General features: G+C 32.0%; 1 protein-coding gene across 1 annotated transcript in view; it reads left to right on the top strand.

The window, feature by feature from the left end:
- Positions 1-5031: 5031 nt before the first annotated feature.
- LOC115453592 (elongation of very long chain fatty acids protein 7) overlaps positions 5032-19301 on the top strand; it is a 30470-nt gene continuing 16200 nt past the window's right edge. Inside the window, exon 1 of the mRNA XM_037443472.1 lies at positions 5032-5102. The gene's annotated coding sequence lies outside the window, so the exon portion shown is untranslated. The remainder of the gene's footprint in view (positions 5103-19301) is intronic.

The raw sequence follows: 19301 nt of genomic DNA, 5'->3' as shown, positions 1-19301 counted from the left end.
TAAAAATAAATTAAAAATATGTAATTAATACCACCCACGGATATTATTATATACTGCGTATTTACATTTAAAAATAACCGAGCTATCCAATAACATTTGAACATTTGGAGGAAGAGAAAGGCGTTATAAGAAGCGCTCAAGTTTCCAATGCCAAAAAAAAATTTAAAATAGCTTTGTTTAGTTCAATATTTATGTCTTTAATATAATATAGTAATCATAATTTATATGAAACTATTTGGAAAAGTTTAATTAGGTTTAAATTCCACCAAATATCTATTATTGTGTACGGGCAATTATATAAAAGATATTTATGTTTAGGCACTGTAGTTTACACAATGCCGATGGTTATCGTAGTTTTAAGTTATATCTTTTAACGATTGTTAATTATTGGAATAGTGAAGAAAGGTCCGAATTATATATTTTGAAATAATGTGTCATGTAATTAGTAAAACTTATGGATTAATTAAAATTTCGATATTTGTTATTTTAGCGCTATAAGACAAACACACTGTTGTAAGAAGACCTTAAATCCTGAATATCTTTGGTCTAGTTTAGTAATAGATAGCCTTAGAAACGTCTGCACAATTCTCATAGCTTAAAGGAAATTGTAGCCTAGCCTTAATTTAATATCTCTCTAAAACCGTTGTCTTTCCCTCTCGGCAATTGTTACGTAACATTTTCAAAAAGCAAAGATGGGATAATCGGATATTCATTTATATGTATAGATAGATGAAGATGTGTTCCTTTCCTCCTTATTTAGTATATCTAACTGCATAAGTATCTCAGCAAATTCAAAACTTCAAATCGCCTATACTCCTTGGTGTTCTTAATGACGTTTTACAAATAGACGCGTCATAGACTAACAAATATTGCATATAAAAACAGTGGTTGGTTGTTGACTAAGTGAATGTCGGGCAATTGCCTTGCTTTCGTCTTGTCAATATTGAGCTCGGACAACGTATCCATGTAATAAAAATATTTTAATTTCACTATATCACAGAAAGAAAGATTTTTTTTTCATTACAATGATCGTGTAAAGACGACTTTAAAAATTTAATATGTTAAGCTACTTTTGAATCTAACTGTACAAAGAAAAATCTTATAAGTACGACGCCTTGTATCGAAAAGAAAAAATACATGAAAATACTTTTAGGTCTAAGTACTGTTTACATATAAAATATTGTAAATAATAATATTATAAAGTTAATTATTGTTTTATTTATATAAACTAGACCTTGTGCTTATAGTTTTAGAATCGAATTACCATAACATATTCATTTAGTGTTAAAATTGAGCTAGTTACTCTGATACTCGAAGACTGTAAAAGCGCCTTCTGTTATAATATGAGCAAAGCTTGTAACATCGTTATTGCCGTAACTTGCCAAGTCTGAGTTATGGTTACTATATCGAGGGAAGTGGTTAAGCGTGGGATATGTTTATTTATTAGGCACAAAAACAATGTACAAAGATAAATTCATCATCTAATATATTACAGTATACATAATAACATTATAAAATTTATAAGCCGATAAAACCTGCGCATTTGTAAGTTCATATAGTAAGTATCACAAAATTTTAATCAATTGAAAGATAAAGTTATATAGGAGTTTAAAATTATTGTTTTTTTATTATTATAACAATTGCACATACGATGTAACGGACTATTACGTGCTACATTGATAACAATGTTAAAGTATTTTTTTGAGCCAATAACACATAAGCTATTTTATTTATGCTGGTTCTTATAATTCATTATTATTCCCTCTTAAGGGAGTGTCGGACTCCCTTTGAAGGCCTAATAATAAACTATTGGGATTTGTTTATTATTTAACCCTAACCATATTATGGACATCTGTTACTAATTTGTATTTATACAGATTCTTAGGTAAAGCATTTAAGTATATAAGTTCAAACTTGACAATCATATCTGTGTCGTTTGATTTCTAGACACGGATATTTCATGAACCGCAAATAATGAGTTTGTATTAGTAAAAACGCTCTTTTAGTAATTAAAGTCCTACTATTAAGAACTGAAGTGATTTTGATTAAAATAAAATTATGAATTATAAATTTGCATACTATCTTTCTCTTACTAATATTCTAAATGTAAAATATTGAGAAAGTATTTAGATGTTTATTAAACGTAAACACGAAAACAGCTTAACCGATTTGGATGAAATTAATTGACATTGAATTCAAAGTTTTGTTATGTTTAAAAGCCAATAGGAATCTCGTTTCTTATAAAATTTATGGCGAAAGTTTAATAAAACTGAACAAATTGAATAAATCAAAGAATTCCACGTTCGCGCCAGTGGAAATGCAAGCAACACTTAGATTTTTTTTATTAGGTTCACAAAACTGATTGTACCCGGTATACAGAGTTTTAAGTCAAAAATTATTACATTATGTTCATTGACAAAACTGAAGAACCTTCTTGAAGTGAACACAACATGCATTTAATCTAAATTTCGACTAATTATTATTGAATATCAAGAATATAATATAAACAATTAGGGTAATAAAGTAAGTAACAGTGTGAAATAAGACTAAAAAAGAAAGACTAAATAAAAAAAAACAATGCTATAAACTTAATAAACATTTAAGAACTTCTAATACTTAAGTTTAACATTATAATATTTAAGTATTTATAATAATCATGTTTTACTAAATAGCTCATTTTTAAATGAAGAAACCGATAAATACAATATATCTAGCAAGTAACAATTCAAATGGTACAATTCAAACAACTATAATGAAATTCAGTAATTTTTTGCCGCTTGACGATTTAATTAACATAATGCTGTATTGCAGCACGATTTCCGCACCATCAGGGTTCGAATCTCGTCGTCTAAATTGTAGATATTGGCTGTTTCTTCAGTATCAGGCTAGAGTCAGGAATTTGAACCCGATATGGCGATAGGCTAGCCCCCATCACATCATGGAATTAATGTTGAAGGCAAGTTTTAGCGGTGTATAAATTTTAAATCGTTATTCACAATATCGTAGATTCCATAATCATGTAATTTGCAATTTTTTTCTGTGCCAAATAAATAATAATTAAAATACACATGACGAATATAATGAAATGAAACATATATATTCGGGAATAAAATGCGCGTGTGCTTGTGTCAACTTAATCAGGTAATGAAATATTTTTGATTATTTTTAAATGTGTCGAGTTACAAAGGATCTAGACAACAGTTTAGTCTGTTTATGAAACGAAAAAAAAGTAAAATCAAATAATTACACATTATCGCTGCAGCAAATTATAAAACATCGTGAGGAAACCTGCGTAACTGAAAAAATCTCTATTTGTGATGTTCCGTGTCCAAAGTTGGTAGACATACCAACCCGCACTACCAGCGTGGTGGACTAAGGCCTTATCCCTCTCGGTAGTTGAGAAGGCCCGTGCCCAACAGTAGTACTGTATATTTTAGACAGCTGATATTTTTAAATTGTAAGATATATTACATATTGTAAAACAAAATTACCGACCATGTCTGTCTGTTTGAATGCGATTACTCAAACAATACTGAACGGATTCCGATGATATTTGGTTTGGAGATAGTTTTGTTTTTTTTTTCTTGGTCGTTATTTCGCGACTTTGTCGCTCCATACGTCCACTTTTACCCGTGACTACTAAATTTTGATGAAATCAAATTTTTTTTTTAATAAAGCCTTAGCCTCTTCTGATATGGGAATCGACAAAAAGCTATTTATTCTGCCCACATTAAAGCTCAAAGTATGAGGCTCACTCCGCACACACTCCGACAAAACATGAAGTACGTCAAGGAGATAGTTTGAGACCCTCAGAAGGACATATTATGTGCATTCAGAAAAATCTATCACGCGAACGAAATCACGGACAAAAGCCATTAAGTACTAAATATTGAAAATTGATAAAGCCGAACTGTGGACATTTTGATCTAAAAAATGCATGGTCCCATCAGTCTCGCCGAAAAGCGACGTGAATTTATTATAGATTACGATTGTGTTTTATTTCTGACTAGCTTCCGCCCGCAGTTTCGCCCGCGTGGATTTCGGACTTCAAAAATGGAGGAGGTGCTCAATTTATCGGGATGTTTTTTTAATGTATGGTGGTATGCAGGTGATCCTCTACAGATTTATTATAAGTATAGAAGATAGATTATAATGTTTACTTTTTTAATTAGGGATGACTGAGAGTGTTATAAACGTAAGAGTAGACAAATATAATGAGAAAGCTTCGAATTGCTAAGCTATCGGGAGTTACACGTGTTATTGTGAGTCAACCATAAAAGATAGACATATGCTGTCGTAGGATATGTTTTACATAATTTTAAGGAGAACATTTCCGTCATACATGGTTTCTGTGTAGCTTTAACCATTAAGGTTGCACACGCGACGGAAGCTTAAAAAATGGAGTAACTTCTCCCGTTTTCCCAACATTTCCCTTCACTGCTCTGCTCCTATTAATTGTAGCGTGATGAAAAGTATACTATAACCAGCTCAGGATTATGAAAAATAATTGTACCAAGTTTCGTTAAAATCCGTCGAGTAGTTTTTGTTTCTATAACGGTTATACAGACAGACAGACAGACACAGACAAAAATTTTACTAATTGCATTTTTGGCATCAGTATCGATCCCTAATCACCCCCAGATAGTTATTTTGGAAATATATTTCATGTACAGAATTGACCGCTCTACAGATTTATTATAAGTATAGATGACATATTTGGACTATGCAAAAAAAATATGCTCAATATTAATTCGTTGGACGCCTTCTAAAATATATTTATTAGAGGTGGATATTTGAAGCCTACTCAAAAAGCACACAAAAAAAGGTTAAAAAAAATATGTTTACTATCAAACCTCTTATAAAACTGGAAACAAGTCCTACTCAAAATAGTGTTTCAAACGATTATCGCACCTTTTCGATAATAATAACAATATTAAATTCAATTATTGATTATTGTAAATACAAGTGGGACATGCCGGGAGTACATTGCGTGCCGTCGTTATAATGGCAAACGGTCGATACACCGCAGTGCCGGCATTGCCGTCGGAACGGTCGCACGACGCTCCCTCGGGCATATTTCGCGTCTACCGTGTTTGAAGCCGGTGAGTTTCATTTGTATTATATGTGGTGAGTGGTAGTGAACACGTTTGGATTTAATTTTAATATATCGGATTTGTGTCATCTCATATAATTGTTTTATAGGTATTAATTATTTTTTATAAGATGAATCTTGTATTTGTCATTCCTGAAATTATATATGTGGGTATAAATAAAAATAATACAAGAAGTACATTAAAAATGTTCAGAATTTAGGACTTGTGTTATGTAAATAAGGTCTACTTTTAATTGCGTTTCCTCGGATGCAAATGAGTGTCGTGTTACGGAAAATGGTAGTCGATAATGGTCCACTTACAATACTCCAATTTTGATAATAAAAAAAGGTCAAATTGTAATTTCTTTAACATCTGGCCTCTGAAGAATAAAGCTGCTATTTCCGATAAACAGTAGTTGCAAATTGTTTCATACATCTTTTATTACCAAGATAAAATATATAATTTCAGTAAATTTCAAATATATGTAAAATATAAAATAAATATTAATAATGCAAAATTAAGCAATAAAAACATAAAGAATACTTGCAATAATTTTGGAAAAAGCGGTTTATTTTTATAAAAAATCAACTGACCTTGGAATTTTCAATTCATTTCCAGGCATAAATCAAAATTCATCCCTTATAAGATGGAAAATATCAGTATGTTGAATGTTCTTTTCCTTGAATTATCATTATTATAAAAGTAATAATTTAATATCAAGTTAAGTCACAGTTAATTGTATGTAGAGTGCGGCAAAAATAAGCCGCACTCTACATACAATTTTCTATGACAATCAAATTAGAAATCTATATAAATAAAAACAAATTGTCGTATGTATGTGAGAGCATCATTTGAGATCAGCTAGACCGATTTGGTAAAATATTTTTTTGTTGTGTTCGTAATTGTCAAGAGTATCTATGACAGAATAATTTTAGAAAATCAACCGAAAGATTCGGGAATTTGGATAATATTTATATGAAAATCTTAATAATATATAGCGTTTTTATATATAAATAATATTTATATAAAAAAAACGTTATCCGGGGATTAAGCGGTGTCCTGACACCGTTAAAGGTTTTGCATTAAGATTTGTGACCAAAGTAAGTTTCAGGTTAAAACATAGTATGATTTTGGATCCAAAGCTGGTGCTGTCAAGATCTAAAAAGATGAAAGGTAATTTACAAAAAATGCAGTCTATGTAGAAGACGATCTTTGTCATGACGTCTGCCTGGCCCAAATAATCGAGTATATTAATGTATATAACAGAAAATAACGAAATTATTTGTTCAGTATTGAACGTAACAAAAATATATATTGCACGTAATGTTTCAAAAGTAAGAGTCTATAAAATATCTGCAATGCATTGATTCGTATTGAAAACTTTGGCGCAGTGATGCAATGGCAATATTCCAGGTAGGTGCGGATCCAATTTGGACATTCGATTTTTTACATCACAACGGGTTCAGTGATTTGAAACAAAATTCAATATATAAAATATAAATTTATTTACTACTAACTTTTTGTATTTTTTGTTTAAATAAGAAACATTATGTTTGAATTTCCTTCATTGTTTGCGATAAGAAATAATAGAAAAAACAGTCGAAACTGTTACAAATTGGATTTTATATTCTAAATAATATACTCTTAGTAAAAATATCATCGACTCAAAATCTCCGATTAAAATTTTCTACTTAAAGCAATTTAATAGATATGAATTAATTTATTAAATACAACCGTGATAGTATTTTTTCTTTAGTAGATGCAAAGCTCCATCCATTCACTGATTTCAGTATTGAATAGACTTCAATATTATAAATATAATCATTCAGTAATAATTTTACAACTTATTATAATAATATCAGTGGCACATAAAGGATTTTTCTAAACAAGTTACATAATAACGTGTAAAGGCAAAAACTCGAGAAGATATAATTCTGTACCTTCTAATTCGATTCTTGTTTATATAATTTTACGGACGGTTCGAATTAAAATCTTTGAGTAAATATGTACGGTTTTGAAGCTATCAACATATTTACATAATAAATACCCGACAGCAGCAAGAATCTTTAAATCACGCGACGACGTTGCATGTCTGGCCGCTGACAGTAAATTTTATCGCTAATTTTACCTCCAAGTCACGTGATCGATTATGTCCTCGGGGAACATGGTATCCACTTTACGAATTACGTTATGTTACCCCTGACATTTTTCACGATTTATTTATTGATTTTGTTGGTAACTTGCCTTCCATGATTGACTCAGGCAGACAGACTTCAGGTTGATGAATTAATCTGGTTGAATGCACCGAACAATGTGTAATCTAGTGCCGACATCTTTATCAATCTCTGAATTTTAGTACACAATGGATATTTCTATAATACCTGGAGTCAAAATAGGCTTCTTACTTAGTTAAACTTACTCGCTCCTTCGGTCGTTTAAATTTCCTCAACACCAAGAAACCGATATCAGTTTGCGATTTTTTTAATAACATCAAAAATATAATTATCGAAACTATGGTATACTTTTTTAAAAATGAATACTTACTTATCATATTATCTTTGAAAAGAAGTGTCTTGCATCAACCCCACGTTCAATTGGAAAAGCAGTATGGGTACAAATAATTATATTTATTTGCCTTTATGATTTAGGCTTACACGTCCAAGGCAGACAGACAAACTGGGGCCTTATTCGCTACGACACTGTAAACTCCGTATCAAGGCCAAGTTATCTTTATGAAAATAGCGTGGAATGGTATTCTGTATGCCAATTCCTAGCGTACGGCAAATAACGTATGGCATAGGGAATTAGGTCTATAAGGGCCGCAAGAATGTTTTGGACGCAAACCGCTTCTAAAAGATCGTTTTGGAAAGCTACTGGGAAGTCCTATAGCAGTGGTGAAAAGCGAAATTTTTCGAAAGGGAACCCTACACAACATATCCTTAGATTCTAATATGCATCTACAAATCACAGACGACATAAATCATTAGACAATGATAATTAGATTTTACATAAATTACGAAAGAGAAGCCGACAGGAATCGAGTTACAAGCACCCTTAGCCACTGGCCTATAGTCTGTCTACTAATGGACTTCCTGTAGCTGATGATCATGCTGTAGTGATATCTAAATTATTTAATGTAAATTTGAAATTCAGAAGAAATGCTGCATTGATAATGATGACCATGAAATGCCACGAACTTTATCTAAACTATCTACCAGATCAATTACCTACAATGTTGTGTTTTGTTTATTCATAATTTAATTGATCAGATGCACGAATATTTATTTATGTTAATTCGAGTTTCGTGATTCATTAAATTTCGTCTTAAATATAAGTTGTGTTGGACTTTCTATTGTTTATAAAAGTACTTAGTATTTTGAGGTAAAATTCGAATGATGTTTGATAGATTTTTTTATTACTAGAAATCCCCCAGATATCGATGTTTGACAACAATTCATTACATTTTTAATTTTGAATGTTATTAAAGTTTTTCTGCACACCTTCTTTATATGAACTTTAACCTTCTCAGGGTCTTAAACTATCTCCATACCAAAATCCATTCAGTAGCTTTCAGGGACTTTCTTTTGTAATGCACGATAATTTTGACATCCCATAAATATTATATGTAATCGTAGAATGTATGGATCTTCAACAAAAACGCAAAGATTAGGTTTATTTCAATGGAGCATTGCTATAATCTGTCTGCCACTTGACAAATATCACTGAAGACCTTCGAATCGAATTTAGACGTGAAAAATGCCTGAGGCTTTTTCGTCGAGGACGTCCAGACGTTTCAGATTGATCGATTGCCCGCAAATGGGTTTTATTTCGGTGAATTTCTTACTCGCCTTTGAATTCGAAATCAATTTACGTTGAACTAGCATTTCGGATTTGTCTTCAATTATTTACTTTGTTAAACCAAGCTAGACTTTACGTAACATCTTATAACGTTCTAGTATGTTTTATACTTACAATGATTTATGTTTGTAAAAGTTTGGTTCCGTGTGATTGAATTGTTATAATATGACAGTGTTAATTTATACTATATATTAAAACATTTTAAAAAGCATTAATTAACGTATTATTTAATGTTATGTGAACAATAACAAGTCGATCTTCAAATAAATGAAACTAGGTAAGCTTTATATTTTTAGGAATTCCAGTGGCTGATTTTTATTTTTTTTTTAATTGAGCGGGGTTTTATTTGTGTTACGACATGTTTTATCTTAACACAAAAATATATATTTTCACATATAAATACGGGCATATTCTGTTTTATTAGCAATTTTAATTAGGCACCGACTCCAAAATTGGTATCCTGTTATGTGAAATTATTTTTTTGTTTAGAGTGGTTTTTGAAGTTGGTTTAATTGTTTGTTCAAATTATTTTTATTTCATATCTTTAAAGCGCGACTCGTGTCTGTTTTTAATGATGTGAAATATTAATGCCTGTAAAAATAGCAAAACAATTGTTATAAATTGTTATGTTTATTGAAAAAAATACTGTTATATTGTTTATATTTTAAGTAAACCCTGTGGAATAAGATGTATATAATAAATAAAATGTTATTGTCATCTAAATAGTACGTTTTTTGTTAGAGTACAGTTTTTTGTCATTGTAAATTAAGAACTAAATACACGCAAAAAACACAAGAAATATATATGTTTTGAAAATAAATATTCAGTATATTTTGACCAAGGTTTTGTGTACAAAATAGCAAAAAGCATCGCAATTTCATTTTTTATTCAAGAGTCAATTTATTTTTTAGATTTGACATATTTATTGTTTTTGCTCCTGACGTTACGGTCACATAGCATCGAAACAAATTGATCATGACAAGTGTATCATCTTAAAAATACTAACACTATAATAACCAATGACGATAATAACTAATTAGAAATGAGTCTTCCATGTAAGTAGCAATCCAAAAAAAAAACTTAGCTTTTATCGTGGTTTTTAATATTTTATTTTTCAAAGTGATATTTGGGTTTTTCTGCTCAGTATCAGCCCGGTGTCTGGAATTTGTGCCCGATATGGCGATAGGCTCGCCCCCTATCACATCATGGGACGGAACATACTTGGCGAAAAGTGGGTGCCCTAGTTGCGCCTCCGCATACCCCTTCGGGGATAAAATGCGTGATGTTATGTATGTATTTTTTAACCTTCGTGGTTCAACATCCCCTCGTGAAAATAAAAATTTTAATAACCACAGTAAAATCAAAAATAGTTTATTTTTTATGTCTAACATTCGCGTAAACATAATAAATCATTATCCTAAGATTTTATTAATTTCTGCCGTCGTATCTCTTATTATGATTATTTTGTAATATTAGGTACCCCTTATTGAGCTTAACTATAAATTATGCTTGTGTGTGGACTTTCCTAGGCTAAAGAAATTTCAGGTTAAAATATTTTCCAGTTAACCTTCAAGGTTATGAATTAACTTTAACGTGGCACTTATTTCATTAGAATTATAATTGAATGTTGTAGTTGAATATATTATATACAGACTCTACATTACTACTAATGTGTAAATATTGTGGAATTTTAATGTTTGTATAATTAAATTATTATTTATTTATAGTCGACACACACGCCTGTTATTCTTGAAGGGATAGACAGTGGCGCAACTGCTACACGCACTTTTCGCCGTGCCAATTCCATTCCATGATGTCATATATAGCCTCTCACCATATCAGGCACAAATTCCAGACTCCTAACTGATACTAAGTAGAGCAGAGATCAGCACATGTATTATTTAGGTTTTTTTTAAACCGATTTTTCTAGGCACTCCACACCAATTTAGATCGATGAATAGAGAAGTTTATAGAATAAAGTTCCCTTATACACCGTATTTAAACAGACCGGCATAATTGTGTCGACTGGCGAGGACTAATCTATTTATCATGCTATCTGGACTCGTCATACCATAGGATGTTGCCGTTCCAATATAAGAAAAATTACATATAAATAACGTTATACGTAAACAACCAATAAAAAAACTTGTACATGAACAAAATTTTGATGCATCAGCGCTTGTCAACCTAAATTCAAATAAATTCAATAGGTATTTCATAATGAGATCTGCATTCAATCAAGCTCAACCTATTGACACAAATCTATTGTTAAAAGAGTTGTAGAATAGAAATAATTTATAGCGTTAATGTTTTAACGAGAATTACGTAGTTATATATTGTGTACGCAATCGACTTCCGGGCTAAAGTCTTAGAGTCGTTTCCCGACTCGACTAAGATGATATTAGGCTTTCCTACCTATTTTAAGCCTACAGCCAAAGTGAAATGGAAAAAAAATATATGCTACGTGGTAGTAAAATAGTGCGTATTAAATTTCTGGCATTATTTTTGATATCCATAAAATTTACGGAATATTTTTAACTGCATAATATTCCCTGAAATTCAAATGACTCTAGAATAAATACTTTTTAACAAAAAATTATATCTCCTTAAAAAACCACTAAAAACCAAAAAAATATTTAACATTACCTATAAACTGGTTACCAATTTCGAAGTCGGTACCTAATAAAAATTAAACATTAGGCAAATAATACATTTTCTATAGCTAAGAGAGAAAGGATACTAGCTCCATCTCTAGAAGTAGTCAATTTAAAATAAAGTAGCTGTTTAACTCGTTCACAAATTAAATAATAATAATAATAATAATAATATCAGCCCTGTATTATATTGTATACTTGCCCACTGCTTACACGGACCTCCTCTACTACTGAGAGGGATTAGGCCTTAGTCTACCACGCTGGTCTAGTGCGGATTGGTAGACTTCACACACCTTCGAAATTCCTTTAGAGAACTTCTCAGATGTGCAGGTTTCCTCACGATGTTTTCCTTCACCGTTAAATAGACAAATTAAATAAATAGGTGAAATCGTGCCACGAACCTCGCCGGACTAACTCGCACTTGACCGGTATATCAATTTGGTGCCGAGGAATTCTTTGTATAAATCTAGACAGTGTAGGTGGGCGGGAATTACCTCACGTTCCTCTAAGTATTAATGAGACGGACTGGACTGCAATTGGACGGCAATTGTCCTGTCTGTGAGTCAGGGCACTAATCCATCATCATTGTTAACGACAATTGGGAGTGGGATTACGTTTAAATTTAACACCATGAGTTCGCGAGCGCAGTTGATAAACAAAAATGCCATACATATCAGGCGCAAGCAAATCTGTGTATTAGTGAACGTTTATTCCTGTTTGTTGGACCGTATTACGTTTTATGTTAGGTTAATAATTGCTTGACTTCAGTAATATCCCATCAAAACATAAATTTGAAATGAGAGCCACGTTCAGTATTAAAATATATGCTTTGGTTGTTGACTTTAACGACAAAAGAAGTGAGATCCAAATGGGTGCCAGTTCAATGATCGGTCCTGGAATTTATTTATAACAATATAAAATATTTTATGACTTAAAATATAATTTCTTCCTATAATTAAGGATGTTATTCAATATATCATATCAGCCTAAGGTCTGACTTGGCTAGTTCGAATATACCAATTTTATTAAAGCCTTCGCAATTTCTAAAGCTGTAAATTCTTATTTTATTCTTCTGTACATTAGGTTCGCTGGTGGAAACTAGCCATCGAACCTATGTACGGAGCCCTATAGCTCTTCCATGACTTTTGATACTTAATAATAATTCGTGTATTCGAACTATTTATTACGAATTAGTAAAAACTTTAGGAGTACTAATTTGGTCCTGATATCTATAACTAACTATACAGTTATAATGTTATAATTACCTTTGTAACGACTTGGCAGCCGACTGACACGAAATTGTAATGAAACTGCAGTAATTACTTTTGACTTAATTCGCAGTTAAATTGCTAATATACGAATGAAAAAAATACTTGTCGGAACTTAGGAAATTAAAACCAAGTTGGTGAGTGAGAAAGAAAATGTTTTGTGAAAGAATGTATCGCGGAATAAAAGCATCCTTTGTACGAACAAAATTCGCTAGAATTATAGAGTTCTAAGCCTCCATCTAGACGGTTACGAATCAAGAGTACAATTTTATAGCCTTTTTATACCATAAGCCGGCAAACATGTCGCTTCCTGAGCTCAGTAGCTATAATTAGGGCTCTGGATCAAAAGAGACTGTGTTCAAATCACTGATATGGTAGCGTTATTAATTTTTAACTTGACTTACCAAAGTCTGATGCCGTTAATTGAATAAATGTCGAATGAGGTAATTGTCGCATGAAAAAATAAACTTACATGTTACAACTTAAGGCTTAATTTTTATTCATAATAGCCAGTAAATTAAAACATGTTCATTAATCACTTTAACCTTGTTTACAAACAGTAATTAAATAACATAATAATTAACTAAGGGGGCCCTATTCCCTCTACGCGGCCTCATCCATCTTTTTGCAATTACGGGCGTTCTAATCGGAAGACAGCTTTGTTGGCTGTATAGGTAAATAGGTGATTTTTTGACTCTCTTATTTATTTAACTATCATAAGTGCCCTTCGAATAGAACGCCAGTAATTACAAAAGGACGGATTCGCCTCTATAGGCGAAATACGTTTTCTGGTGGTAGGTCTCTCATATATGAGAGTTCGCTTGAATAGGTACCACTACAATTTATATTTCTGACGCCAAGCAGCAGTGTGTAGTCACTGTTGTATTCCGGTTTGAAGGACATTGTAGCCAGTGTAACTACTGGACATAAAAAGAGTTAACATCTCATATCTCAGGATAAAGAGCGCAGTGAAATACCAAACAATACTTTGTAATTTAAAGAGTTAGATGGTGTGTCTACCGTACAAGGTCGTATCGCTTACCATCAGGCGAACCGCAAGCTCGTCTTGTCATACAAAGCAATAAATAATAGGCCCCTCTGACCTTATATTACGGAACAAACCGATTTATATTTATAATTACATCAAGCTCAGTCAATGAATTTTAATGATTTTTACAAAGGTTTGTTGCAAACTGTGCATTTCTGTTAATATTAACGACTTGCGCAGTGCGGCATTCGTACCATGAGCTGGAACGGCACTAAACTACGGAGGAAGGTCGATAGGCGTTAATAAATTATATTTAGGGGAAGCATTGTGATTGAAGTGAACCTGAATTGAAAGGTATACGCAAAATAATGTATAGAATTCTCAGATATGTAGGTTTCTTCCCAACGTTTTCCTTGACAAATAACTATAAGAAGTCATTAGTAAGCAACCTGCGGACATTCATCTCGGCAGACCTTTTCATCCCCAACTGGGTACTTTTATTTAATTTAAGTAGCCTACGTAACTCGTATTTATATATGTCTATTGTCTATTTTACTCTGACAGATCGGTTGTTATCATCATCAGCCACAATACGTCTATCTCCGAATATACCTAGACCATCCCTTAAGATGTCCATAGCGACTTGTTGGAATCAGTCTGTGTCTTACTAGATAATGTCACTACTTTATGACCAGAGCCCTTAGGCAAGTTGGGAACATTTCTATTCTAGTCTGTTTCTAGACATTTTGGGGTTCTGCACCTCAAAAAGAACACTCATAGGACCTCTTTGTTGTCAGTCTGTCTGTCTATAAAGACCCCTTATTTCAGGAAAGCGTAAAGATATTAATAATAAATACTTCACGATCTCTTCCAGGTGGGAATAAATCTAATTTGTAAGCTGTAACTAAACGCGATCCAAAGAAATGACCGTGTATATTATATATTTTCGCGCATTTTTTAATTTCACAAGGAAATCAAAACTTACGAGTAATTCCCGGTAACATAGAATCATAAAATTTCGCAAGAAACAATGTCACACAGCACACGTAAAGGTAAAATCAGAAAATCGTATATATTCTTGAAAAACATAAGAAACTAATTTACTATTACAAATTTATTATTTTCGCTTGGCGCATCAACCTTGTTTAGGGATCGAACGCCAAAGATAAGTTTGTCAAATTTGAACTTATATATTGACCTCCAACATGGACTTTCATCGCTACGCTTGCTGCTATTAGACTTTTCTTTAGCCCATCAGTAATATTAACATATAATATTATAATTCAACATAAGTTTAGGCGAAGTCAGGCTACACGCTAAGTAAGATTTAACTTTATATCTAGGTTTCTAGGTCGTCAAAAAATATTTCGATGCCAGTGCTAGTAGATAAGGAAATAAAACCCATATTCTCAAACGTTACTTAGTACGGCACGGCGTAATACTTGGATAATAAGTTCGGTTCTCAGTGCTTTCGGCATGAAAGCACTGAGAAACACGCTGTGGTTGGCTAATATTAATATACAGCTTATCCTCAGTTAGCTGTCAGATCTGAACAAAGTCAAAGGAAACTATGAAATTGCTGACACTATGCTTTCGAGGACACGGTGCGTCCACTTCTAAGGCGTCTACATAGTATTATTTGTGAATACGGTTTCAAAAGAACTAATTGCGCGTTGTCATGGCGATTGTGCTAGTTCAATGAGACTCGTCACTGTAAATAAGCACCCTTTTATCGCTGACACTGACGGATTTGTTCACGGAACTTGACCTTACACGTTTAGCGTCTAGCAGTCTTACTCATAAACTTGTTTTAGCGTTAAGAGGTGGTTAAGGATTGCTTAAATAGCCGTCAAAACCAACCACATCACCAGTTTCCTTGTTTAAACCTTATTAAGAGGCAAGATGGTGGGTTTTGACTTACAGCTATTCGGGTCAATTTGTGTTTTAACACAAATTAACCCGAATGAGCTGTAAGTCAAAATTTGTTAAAACAAAGCATAGCTTTGCGTAATTTTTATAAGTAAGACTGTAGGTGCTTGAACTTAATAACGTATATGCGTAATATATTAATGGAGAAATAAAGGCTGTAAAAATAGTACTTAGCTTTTTAAAGCTAATCATTTAAGTGAAAAAACATGAAAATGTACTATAGTCGGGAGCTTAATAAAAAAAGGTCAAAATGAAATAAAATGCGTTAATAATAAGTATTATAAAATGCAACAGGATATTATGTTCAATTTCCTTATGTTATTCTACTCAAATACGTATTTCTAATATTTTTATACATGTAAAAATATTAGAAATACGTTTTTTATAAACGTGATATACAATGCTATTTAAAGAATGATATGTCATGCATATTGTAACAACATAATATATATAAAATATCTTTGAATTTAACTACGAATATTTATATTTGATTTAATTTGCTGCAATGCGACATAAAAATGTGCGAAGTGGATTTTATATTATTACTAGTTGACCCGACAGACGTTGTCCCGTCTTCACTATGAATTTGCGGCACGCATTCTGTCAATCGCTGACAGTTATTTCAAACAATTGACAGTTATATAAAATTAATATTTTCGTTAAGTTTTCTTAATTTTTTTAATTTTCTGCTCAATTTTTTGATTTTTTTCTTTCATATGAACCTTCTCCTGACAATAACAAACACAACAAAAAAAAATCTGAAGTCGGTCCAGCCGTTCACGCGTGATGGCGTGACCAAGGAAAACAGGGATTCATTTTTATATATATATAAGATGTAATTTCCAATGACTTTATATTAGTTTAAAAAACCCGTAGTAATTTTTTAGATTATGAAATACTGAATCACCAAAACAATTTTCCAGTCAAAAACAATAAAAAAAAAATTTTTGCCTTGCGGTTGGGCTGATAGTAAGTGGCTACCGCCGGCTTTAGCGATGCCAAAGTTAAACCCAAGCGGCTGTTAACCGTAAAATACTATTAATCGTTGCCATGAAAATGGAATGTGAGAGTCCGCCTAGATATGTATGTACGACCGCCATGTCTATTTCGGCCGCCAAGCAGCAGTATGCATTCACAGTTGTGTTCCGGTTTGAAGGACATTGTAGCTAATGTAACTACTGGGCATAATAAGACTTAACATCTTACATCTTAGAATGGCGAGTGCAGTGGAATACCATACAATAATTTGTAATTAAAGGAGTTGGATGGTGTTTCTACTGTTTATCAGGCGGTTTACATTAGGAGAACGGCAAGCTCTTCCCGTCATTCGAAGCAATAAAAAATAAAAATGAAATAGGAAATTGAAACTAAGGTAATTTTTTATCAAGACTGACCTTTCCATTCAAGGTAAAAACCGTGATAAAAATATATTTTACTAGAAAGTTATTTTTTCATACACCCATTATATTGCGCTCAAGTGCTACAATTATTAATGGTACGGCTTAGTTAGTTAGTTTTATATTTAGATGTTTGAAGAATATCGATAATATCGAATTTTCATAGCGTACTATAAGCCCCAAATCGGGTTGCTTTTATTTATAGATTCCTAAGACAGTTATCAATAGAATTCATTAGAAGCCTATAACCTTCCCAGGGTCTCAAAATATCTACGTAAGGTACGTTAGAGTAAGATTGTAGAAGGCGTAACATCGTATCAATCAAATAATTTGCTAATGTGTTATAATTTTGTTTTTTGACAATTCCTGCGACCCCTTTTGCTCTCTATATTCCATCAGGTCACGTGAGTAATTCCAAGCAAATCGTGTTAACTGTGCGAACAAACAGAATATGTGTATTTCGCCGTTCCCTGGAGAATCCGGACTAAACCTATACAAGAATTTACCTGATTATTATTTTTTTAGTTGTTTAATATCAAACCAATATTATATCTTCAGGCATGTTTATTAAAATTTGTCGAAACACGTCTATAAATGAAATCGGAACTTTACGTATACAATTATTTTTCGTTAAAAAATGGATTAAGATCTCTTAATCTTGCTGTGGTAAAATATTGTAAGCTTTTGCCAAAATTTATCCACGAAAACATGTCAACTCAGTAATTATCATTTTTGGCTCAAGTGAAGTATGGCACCCTTTCAACACCTTATGAAATATTAACTGTTATTTTAAAGACTTTAAAATATTCAGTAGTATACTTAATAAAATATAGCCAAGTTAATGATATTATCATAACTTCTACTGAATTTAGAAAAAAATCGCTGTCACTGTTTTAACATGCTGAAAAACCGCCCGATTTTACACCAACGCACCAAACTGAATTCCATGGAATCCTGTCTGATAGTTTTTAACTTTATCGTATTCAAACAGACAAATGCAGTAAGGGACGTTGTTTTATAATTATGTATATAATTACAATATTAACAATACTCATATGATACAATAATTTCCTACTATAATCTATTAATACAATTAAAAAGTCACATAATATAAAGGTAAGTAATAGGCTCATAGCAGACGACGCCCTACAACGCCATTATAATATATTAGACGCCAACCATAAACTGAATGTCTAATGTTAGAAACATCGATTTTCTATTTTTACTACACATTTATACAAAAGATCGAAAGGTTTTCAATTATGGAGCATAATTTAAACGAGTTGATGGGGACTAGTTATTAGACCGAAACTGTCATGTGTCTATAAGTTAAAGTAATTTAATTTAATTCTAAAGCAATTCATATACAGAAATAGATTTTTATTATCTGACTAGTTGACCCAATAGACCGTGTCCCGTCTTAACTATGAATTTGCAGCGCGCATTCTGTCAATCGCTGTCAGTTATTTCAAACAATTGACAGTTATATAAAATTAATATTTTCGTTAAATTTTCTAATTTACCGCGCAATTTTTTGAATTTTTTCTTTCACAAGAACTATCTCCTGACAATAACAAACACAACAAAAAAAATAGTAAAATCGGTCCAGCCGTTCACGCGTGATGGCGTGACCAAGGGAAATAGGGATTCATTTTTATATATACAGATTAATTTTTAAATTGTAAAATTAGTTGCAGATTTCGTTTAGGTATTCATGTGAAATTTTTACTATTTTCCTGTTTTTAAATATATAGTCTACAAATTAAAATATATATCTATACTAATATATAAAACTGAAGAGTTTGTTTGTTTGAACGCGCTTATCTCAGGTTCATATAGAAAAGTTGTTTTAGTGTTGCAAAATTCATTTATCAATAAAAATTTTGCATAAACGAAGAAAATTTATTCCTCTTGAGAGCTTTCGTTGCGCGCGCTAAGTAAATGGCTAACGTTACGAAAGAAATATAATATGTATGACGGAATTTTCAAATTTCAAATTTCCAAAGATCTAAGATTATATAGAGCGGACATTGGTAATATTGTACGTAATTTTTGCGCTTATGTGATGGTTACTCAATCTACCGTAAAATAGCTAAACTTCAATGTAAAATACT

This window comes from Manduca sexta, chromosome 26 (genome assembly GCF_014839805.1).
Source record: "Manduca sexta isolate Smith_Timp_Sample1 chromosome 26, JHU_Msex_v1.0, whole genome shotgun sequence".
Lineage (NCBI taxonomy): Eukaryota > Metazoa > Arthropoda > Insecta > Lepidoptera > Sphingidae > Manduca > Manduca sexta.
The sequence above is the reverse complement of the archived record's forward strand: the minus strand, read 5'-3'. Positions and strand labels throughout refer to the sequence as shown.